Genomic DNA, 9582 nt, shown 5'->3' on the forward strand with positions numbered 1-9582 from the left:
GACTCGATCCCAGGATCCTGTGATCATGCCCTGAGCCAAAGGCAGATGCTCAACCACTGCGCCAGGTGCCCCAGGAAAACAGTCTTGACAAGGATCATTAACAGCTACTCATTCTTTGGGTCACAATTTAGATCTTACTCTTTCTAAGAAGCATTCCTGACTCTCATCCAGGTTTAAGTCCCTTTGTCATCTCCTGGACTCTGGACTGCCCTAAAACCCAGAGCTTTTCATGCTCTAGAATCATCTGTTTGTTTGCCTATATTCCTATATTCACCTCAGACTTTGAAATCTGTGAAGGCAAATCTAGTTTATTTACAAATATGTTATTTACTGATAAATAAATACTGATATTAAATTTATTTATTTTTATTTAAATTTATAATATTTACTGATAAATAAACCACTACCTAGCCAGTGCCTGGCACCAGAGTTAGGGCTTCACAAATGTTTGTGAAAAGAATAAAGTTTTTCTCTGACCATGAGAAAGGATTTGGAATTTTGAAGATGACAATGAGATCTCTGAGTGGCCTTATGCTATTGACAGCCAGGCATATGGAACCAGGGTTTTGGGGGAAATAAAGACTAAAAATTTGCAGTGTGGTGAAGATGAAAGCAATAAGTAACAATGTCTTTGAGTGCACTCAGGAGAGAAAAACCAAAGCACAGAGATCTGTCCTGAGGGATATCTTTTGTCCTTGGTGAAAAGGCCTCCAGGTGCTCCTTGTCAGTACCTCTACTCAGCTGTTGACTGAAAACCCTGCAAAACCTCCACCTGAGGGCTTCTTCCCCTCCAGGGCCCACGGAGGGCAAGTTGGATCTGTTGAACATTCATGTTCTCTTCAGCAGTTCGACAACTAATGACAAATGGAGAGTCGGTGGGGGAAACAAGGGCCTAATGTATGGAAACTCTGACTCCTGTTCCAGCATTTTCAGTTCAGCCATCCTTGCTCTATGGAAACAAATTACTGTCTGAGGTGCTGGTGCCACCTACCCCATGAGCATGGATACAGAGCGCGACCAGAATCCAGGTGTAGATGGCAGGTTTTGAAAGACACAGCTCCTGAGTTTTACTGGCTTGTGTTCATGCTGACTAAGGACAGGGGGACATCTGTGTTTTGTGAAACTTTTAATCATAGCAGTTTTTTCCTAATGTGTTTTGTTTTTTTTAAAAAAAAAGTGGCAATCACAATACAGTTGGCTATTGGGACAAAAGATCCTTTGCTCTCTTTTGGAAAATCCCTATATCAAACTAAGAAAGACCGGTGCTTTCTACAGGATGGCAAAGGAGTATTATATTTGACCCCAGAACATCTAGCAAACACCAAGGTTTTTAGTTAATCTAGTGGAATAACTAGACAATAAACTAACTAGTGTTTGCTTTTGTTTCTTAATTCTTCCAAATTCTCTTTCAGATCACATTACTAGCATATTCATGCAAGTTAACTAGTGACAAATTAATAAATATAAATTGAATCTTAGCCTTGTTGAATATTTCATCAGACATTTCAGCCAAGAGAGTCATCCTTTGTAAGTATTTGGAATTATAGCATTTAGAGTAGGAATATATTTTTAGAAATAATATGATTCAGTGGCTTTTGAACATGGCTGGTCATCACAATCACCCAAAAGCACATTAAAAAATAAAGATTCCTGGGCTACAACCCAAATTACTTCAAATAACTTAAAAGCCTCAGGTGAAGGATCTAGAGCTTTCGTTTTTAATCATCTTCTGGGTGACTATTTTGCAACTTGGCACCAATATTTGAATAGCTTTTGAAAGCCACTGAACATTTCATTCCTCTGCCTTATGCAACAATCTCTGCGTTAATATTATCCCCCAAAGAGCTTTACTAGCTTCCCCTTGGGTTTGAGGTTTGCTAAAGTATTATCTCCTTTCTTGTTTTGGGGTGGAGACAAAATTTGTCTAGCTACTTTTTTTGCCCATTGGCATTATTTGAGCCCTGCCATTTGTAACTGCACAGAATAAATCAAATGCTACTTCACGTTTTTGATACCAGCTGTGTCCTTCTCTTCTTTAGGCCAAATATTTTACGTCTTTCATTAACTATATTATAGATTCAAGTTCTTGTACCATTGTCTTCATCCACTATTGGATACAACCCACTTTGTATACTCTGCTCCTTCTAAAGTATAGTGGACTCAACAACGTGCAATGTAATCAGCAGAGAGGAATGAGATCATTTCCCTTTTCCTGAACACCATATTTGCATGAACGTGTCTCAACAGAAGTGACTTATTCTGTTCTATCACATTATTGGCTAATATTAAGTTAATTAAAACTTGAAGTTGGTTTCATAATGTGCTGCTCTTAATCCATGTCAATTACTGGGTTGAATTTACGCATTTGAACATCTAAAGATTTTTTTTTTAAATTAAGTACCAGTATTTATAGATACATTTGTCACATTTCTTTATATTCGATCTGACCTAAGGTTTTCCAAGGTCAATGTTATTTTGCATCCTCTTTCTTTCAACGATCTCTGGCTATTCATTCCTGCTTTGTATCAATCACAAATTTTATACGCAAGTTATCAATAATTCTTTCAAGTCATTGAGGGGGCCAGAGTTAGGCTGTTGTTTAGGGTACAATATCATTTGCAAGGAATCATTATTTTGTAAGGATTAAGTAAAAGTAAAATGAGTTTAACTTAAGCACAAATTCATAGATGATGCATGTACTTCATGATCTTGCATGTTCAGTCATGTTTTATAGACATTGACTAGATTTCCTAACATGTGGACTTTAAAAGGGTTTAATCTCTCCTATCTGGAGCTGGTGAGTCTTATTACTATTTTACTCTAGATACTCTCTGGTTGATCTGACTTACATAATTAAGTTCACTTCCTCCCTTCCCCCATGGGTTTTATCTTAAACTCTCCTAAGAGTTCCCATAGGAAATAGGAACCAAGGTACATTGCATCTGCTTTTCGATTCTTCTTTTTCTGGTCCTGAGGTTAAAGAGTGTGACAACATCCACTCTGAAAGCTGGTTTAAAATCTGTGTGTTTTTGTTAAAGAATAAGCTAATGGTAGGAATAATCATATGATTTGAAATAAGACTAAGTACACAGTCTTTAAACCAAAATAAAAAAGCTTTCTACTTAGTGACACTTAAAGGTAAAGCTCATACAAAGCAAGATTCAGAGCTCCTGTCAGAACCTGAAGACACCTTTCCCAATGCCACATTGTCTCCATCCTATCTTAAAATCACTTGCAACTTTTTCTCTTGTTTAGGTTCCTTTTGCAATTTTTATAGTTTCCACCATCATCATCTCTAATACAGTCTTCTACAAGAGGTTCCCAACTTATCTTTTTCCAGTCACCAAAAATCAGATACAGAGAAGAAGATAAAACAGTAAGGAAACCTTGAAATCAAAATAATAAATAATGTCACCACTTTATGGTAAAGTCTATCATATAACTACTATATAGTAATGTTTCAGTAAAGTTACTAGCATCTGAATGTTACTCATGGAGAAATTGTGAAATAGCCCCTTCATTCTTTTTTAAGATGAAAAGGTAAAGTAATGGAATGTCTTGATGTCTTTAAGTTATTCAAAATTCACAAATTAGCTCTTCAAAATGTAAATTTCTTTTTTTTTAATATAAATTTCAATTCCATTTCTTTCTAGTTTGTGTCCCCTTCTTCCAGCATTCCAGCTATGTCCTTTGAGATGTCTAGCTCAAGAAGTTTGTATTGAGGTGTTGAGAAATGAGAACCAGGCTCCTTCCCCATGTCTCAGGCCATTGATTGCCATCTGCGGTGATTTATTAAAATTACTTGGGAAGTTTTTTGCTAATATACAGGTTCTCACACCTGACCTGAGAACTACTGAATCTAGTTAACCATAAGCAGGCTGGGAACTTATGAATTTCAAAAGCTCCCCAGGTGATTCTAATGACCAGTGAGGTTGTAAGATCACTGCCTTAGGAAATTGGTAAATGGGTAAGAGTAATCTGAATGCCTTGAGAGGAAGTATGCACCCTAAATATAAAATTTCACAGTTGCTACCAGTTGATGATATGTAAATGAACTCTATGAGAATTGATTCAGAGACTGAACATGCAAACCTAACCTAGTGGATTTGATTTTTTTTTAAACCATATAAACCCCAATGTTGGGGTTCAAAATGATAATTATCATTATACTGACTTGAAGAGTGAAGTTATATTTAGCATGGTTTCAAGCAGATAATTTCAACAAAGTACTTCCTTGGTAACATCCTAGACCTGATTATGTCATAATATCACAGGACTTCCAAAGTCACTAATTCAAACATCCTGACCCCTATCTATAACCTCTAAGCTTACTTATTTAATGACTCACTCTTGAACTTTGACCACATTAGGCCTCTGTTACCCTCTGCACCCCAAATCCACCTGCCCACTCTTTCTTCGGTTCCTTAATTAGTGAAGAGACTGTAAACCACAAATTCAACAGCACTCCTGCCAATAACACAAGCACATTGCTTTTCTGTTTTCCTACTACAAGTGTTTAGAAAGCCCTATTTTTCACTTTCTCTGCACCTTCTTCTTCATCAACTGTAGGTGGTAATCATGGATAAATTCAAGGTAACCAATTTCAAATGGGTCATCCACCTTGGATGGCAACCTTAAAATTGTTTTCTTCCTCACTCTTCTATGAGCTTGTCTCTTTCTTCACTGAGAAGCCATCAGAGATCTATTGTCTCACTTTCCTGCTACCAATTCCATGAACCCCCATCTGTACTCATCATTTACTTCTTCCCTCCTGTCTCTCAACTCCAGCTTAAAGTCGATCTCTCACCTGGGTCTTGGATTCTACTCTTCCCTGATTTTTCATAAACATTACTTACCAAATAATTTCTCTCTCTTTCCTGCATATTCTAACTGTTTCCTAACATTGGATCATCTCCAGTGACATTGAAACATGCTAATGGGAGAGGAGGCAAGATGGAGGGAGAGTAGGGGTCCTCATCTCATCTGGTCCCCCAAATTTAGCTAGGTAACTTTCAAACCATCCTGAACACCTATGAATTCAACCTGAAACATAAATAAAGAACAGGTGGAACGCTGCAGAGAGAAAAGTGATCGCTTCTTACAAGGTAGGAGTGTGGAGAAGAGAAACAAAGGGGATGTATCAGAAGATAAACAGCAAGGGAGGGAGCCTTTGTAAGCCACTTGCAGGAAAGCAATGCAGCACACGATCTGGACCTTTAGAAATCTGCTCCTCGGAGGGTCTTCCCTCCCTAAAAAGTGCTCAGTGGGGAAATAGGGCAGAATCACAGGAGGGGCAGTGAAGTCTCAATAGTCCCTGAAACACAGTAAGAATAGGGGTGCCTGGGAGGAAGCTCAACTTGTGCCATAAATCCCAAATCTCCATCAGACTCTGAGACTGATGCTCTCCTAGGTCCTGGTAAAGGACTGGAATGCAGCAACCCTCCTCAGGCATCTGGGAGAGAGGGACAGGGTACACACCCAAGCAGGTGAACACTCTGCCCCAGGGCCTTGCAGCAGACAGAAGCAGGACATCCTCTCTTCCTCCAGGAGAGGTGGAATTGGCGAGAGCACAAGATGGCAAAAGCTCTCCCGCCCCCTCCCCAGCACCCTTCAAATCAGTGCCCCCAGGCCTGCCCCCAGGAGGATCTGAGCCAGTGTGCACTGAGAGACTGCAGTTCAGTAGCTGCTGGGAGCTCTTGGATCCAGGGCTGGAGATCTGGCCTATGCCATTTGTTTTTCTCCTTTCACCCTAGAGGGGTACTGCCTCCAGGAAACAAAGGCCTCGCAGGGCAGACACCTCACACTGAGTCCGGGCACCTGGCAAAGGGCAGGACATCTCCACCCAGAGACAGACACCTGAGAATCAACACAGCAGGCCTCTCCTCCAGAAGAAAAACTGGAAGAACAGGGGAAGAGCAAGTTTACTGACCAAGCAGCACTGGAAAGCTCCACGACTGAGGAAAAATAGTATATAGTACTTGAGGGTTTTTTTTTTTTCCTTTATGATACGTTTATCTTCTAGGTTAAAAATTTCCAATATTCTTTCTTTTTTCCTGTCTTAACTACAATATTTTATCAACTCTTCATTTTAAGTTTTTTTTTTCCTTTTTGACTTTCATATTTTTACAATTATATGTCATAGAGATCATTTTCATTTTTGGCTTCTTTCAACATATTCAACTTGATTTTTGTAGATATATAAGTTTTGGGGTTTTTTGATTTTTGTTTTGTTTTGTTTTATAATTTTGGAATTTAGTGCCTCCTAATATATGGACCAAAATACAGTCAGAGCCAAGTGGAGCACTGTTTTGGTCCACTCTGTGAAATTATATTCTCTCTTCCTTCCCATTCCACCCCCCTCTTTTGTCTTCTTGTTTTTGTGTGTTTTTTTGTTGTTGTTGTTGCTCTTGTTTCTCTATATAAGTTTCCCTTGTGTATATAAACTTGGAATTTAGCACCTTCTAACATACAAACCAAAATATACTCAGGACCAAGAGGATCATCTTGGGCCACTCTGTGAGACTATATTCTTTCTCCTCCACCACTTCCTTCCCCCTGCCTTTTAAAAATTTTTACTAATTTTTTAAAATTTGTTTTTCACTTTTGTGGCCTTTTTTTCTTTTTCTTTTATTTTCTGGTCCCTGACCTCTTTGGAATTGTCTAGGGTGTATTTTACCTAGCTCATGGTTGATATTTTTTACTCTTCTCACTCATACAGCCATTCTGCACTGGACAAAATGACTAGAAGGAAGAATTCACCACAAAAGAAAGAACCAGAATACTTTCTGCCACAGATTAATGGATTTGGATTTAAGTAAGATTTCAGAGATACAATTCAGGATTACAATTTTAAAATTACTGGTGGCTCTTGACAAAAAGCATAAAAGACGCTAGAGATTCTTTTACTGCAGAGATCTAATGAGGCCAAAATTAAAAATACTTTAATTGAGAGGCAGTCTAAACTGGATGCTCCAACAGCTAGGATTAATGAGGCAGAAGAGAGTGAGTGACATAGAAGACAAGTTGATGGAAAGGAAGGAAGCTGAAGAAAGAAAGAAAAACAACTAAGAGCCCATGAGGAGAGACTCTAGAAATTAAATGATAGTTTGAAAAAGAAAAATATTAATCTTATCAGGATTCCAGAGGATAAGAGAGAGAAGACCAGAAAGTATGTTTGAACAAATCATTGCAGAGAACTTCCCTAATCTGGGGAAGGAAACAGGCATCCATATCCAAGAGGCAGAGAGGACCCCCAAAATCAGTAAAATGAGCAACACCCCAACATGTATAGTGACACTTGCAAATTTCAGAGATAAAGAGAAAATCCTAAAAGCTGCTTGAGACAAGAGATTCCTAACTTATATGGGAAAAAATATTATATTAACAGCAGACCTATCCACAGAGACCTGGCAGGCCAGAAAGGGCTGGCATGATATATACCGGGTACTAAATGAGAAAAACATGCAACCAAGAATACTTTATCCCGCAAAGCTGTCATTCAGAATAGAAGGAGCTATAAAGAGCTTCCAGGATAGACAGAAACTGAAAGAATATGTGACCACCAAACCAACTGTAAAATAAATGTTAAGGGGGAACCTATAAGTGAAGAAGGAGACCAAAGAAACAATCTGTGGAAACAGGGACTGTATAGGTAACACTATGACACTAGATTGATTTCTTTCAATAGTTACTCTGAATGTGAATGGGCTAAATGATCCTGTCAAAAGACCCGGGGTATCAGACTGGGTAAAAAGCAAGATCCATCTATATGCTGTCTATAAGAGACTCATTTTAGACATAAGGATACCTTCAGACTGAAAATGAGGGGGTGGAGAACCATTTACCATGCATATAGTCCTCAAAAGAAAGCTAGGGTAGCAATCCTCATATCAGATAAATTAGATTTTAAACCAAAGACTGTAATAAGAGATGAAGAGGGACATTATATCATACTTAAAGGGTATATCCAACAAGAAGGCTTAACAATTATGAATATTTAAGCCCCTGTGGAAACAGACAATTATATCAACCAATTAATAACCAAAGTAGTGACACATGCATAGTACATTAATAGTAGGAGACTTCAAGATGGCACTCTCACTAAAGAAACAAGGGCTTTGAATGACACATTGGACCAAATTGATTTCACAGATATATACAGAACATTCCATCCTAATGCAACAGAAAACACACTCTTCTCAAGTGCACATGAAGCTTTCTCCAGAATAGACCACTTACTGGGTCACAAATCAGGTCTCCATTGATACCAAAAGATTGGGATTATTCCTTGCATATTTTCAGACCACAATGCTTTAAAACTAGAACTCAATCATAAGAAGTTTGGAAGGAACTCAAATACTTGGAGGTTAAAGACCATCCTACTAAAAGATGAATGGTCAACCAGGAAATTAGAGAAGAATTAAAAAGATTCATGGAAATTAATGAAAATGAAAGCACAACTGTTCGAAATCTTTGGGATACAGCAAAGGCAGTCCTAAGAAGGAAATACATCTCAATACAAGTGTCCTTCAAAAATTGGAAAAATCTCAAATACACAAGCTAACCTTACACCTAAAGGAACTGGAGAAAGAACAGCAAATAAAGCCTACACCAAGCAGAAGAAGAGAAATAATAAAAATTAGAGCATAAATCCATGAAATAGAGACCAGAAGGACTGTAGAACAGATCAACAAGGCCAAGAGCTGGTTCTTTGACAGAATTAATAAGATAGATAAACCCCTAGCCAGACTTATCAAAAAGAAAAAATTCTAATTAATAAAATCATGAATTAAAGAGGAGAGGTCATGACCAACACCAAGGAAATACAAACTATTTTAAGAACATATTATCAGCCACTATATGCCAACAAATTAGGCAATCTAGAAGAAAAGGATGCATTCCTGAAAACCTACAAATTACCAAAACTGAAATAGAAAGAAATAGAGAGCCTTGACAGTCCAATAACCAGTGAGGAAATTGAAGCAGTCATTAAAAACCTCCCAAGAAACAAAAGTCCTAGGCCAGATGACTTGCCAGGGAAATTTTACCAAACATTTAAAGAAGAAATAATACCTATTCTGCTAAAGCTGTTTCAGAAGATAGAAATGGAAGGAATACTTCCAAACTCATTCTATGAGGCCAGCATTACCTTGATCCCAAAACCAGGCAAAGACCTCAGCCAAAAGGAGAATTACAGACCAATATCCCTGATGAACATGGATTCAAAAGCTCTCACCAAGACACTAGCCAATAGGTCCAACAGTACATTAAGAGGATTATTCACCATGACCAAGTGGGATTTATCCCTGGGAGGCAAGGGTGGTCCAACATTCATAAAACAATCAACATGACAGATCACATCAATAAAATAAAGACAAGAACCATATGATCCTCTCAATAGATGCAGAGAAAGCAGTTGACAAAATACAGCATCCATTTCTGATTAAAACTCTTCAAAGTGTAGGGATAAAGGGAACATATCTCAATATCATAGAAACTACCAAGGAGAAGCCCACAATGAATATCATTCTCAATGGGGAAAAACAGAGCTTTTCTCCTAAGGTCAGGAACACGACAGGGATG

The sequence above is a fragment of the Canis aureus genome, chromosome 6 (assembly GCF_053574225.1).
Source record: "Canis aureus isolate CA01 chromosome 6, VMU_Caureus_v.1.0, whole genome shotgun sequence".
Lineage (NCBI taxonomy): Eukaryota > Metazoa > Chordata > Mammalia > Carnivora > Canidae > Canis > Canis aureus.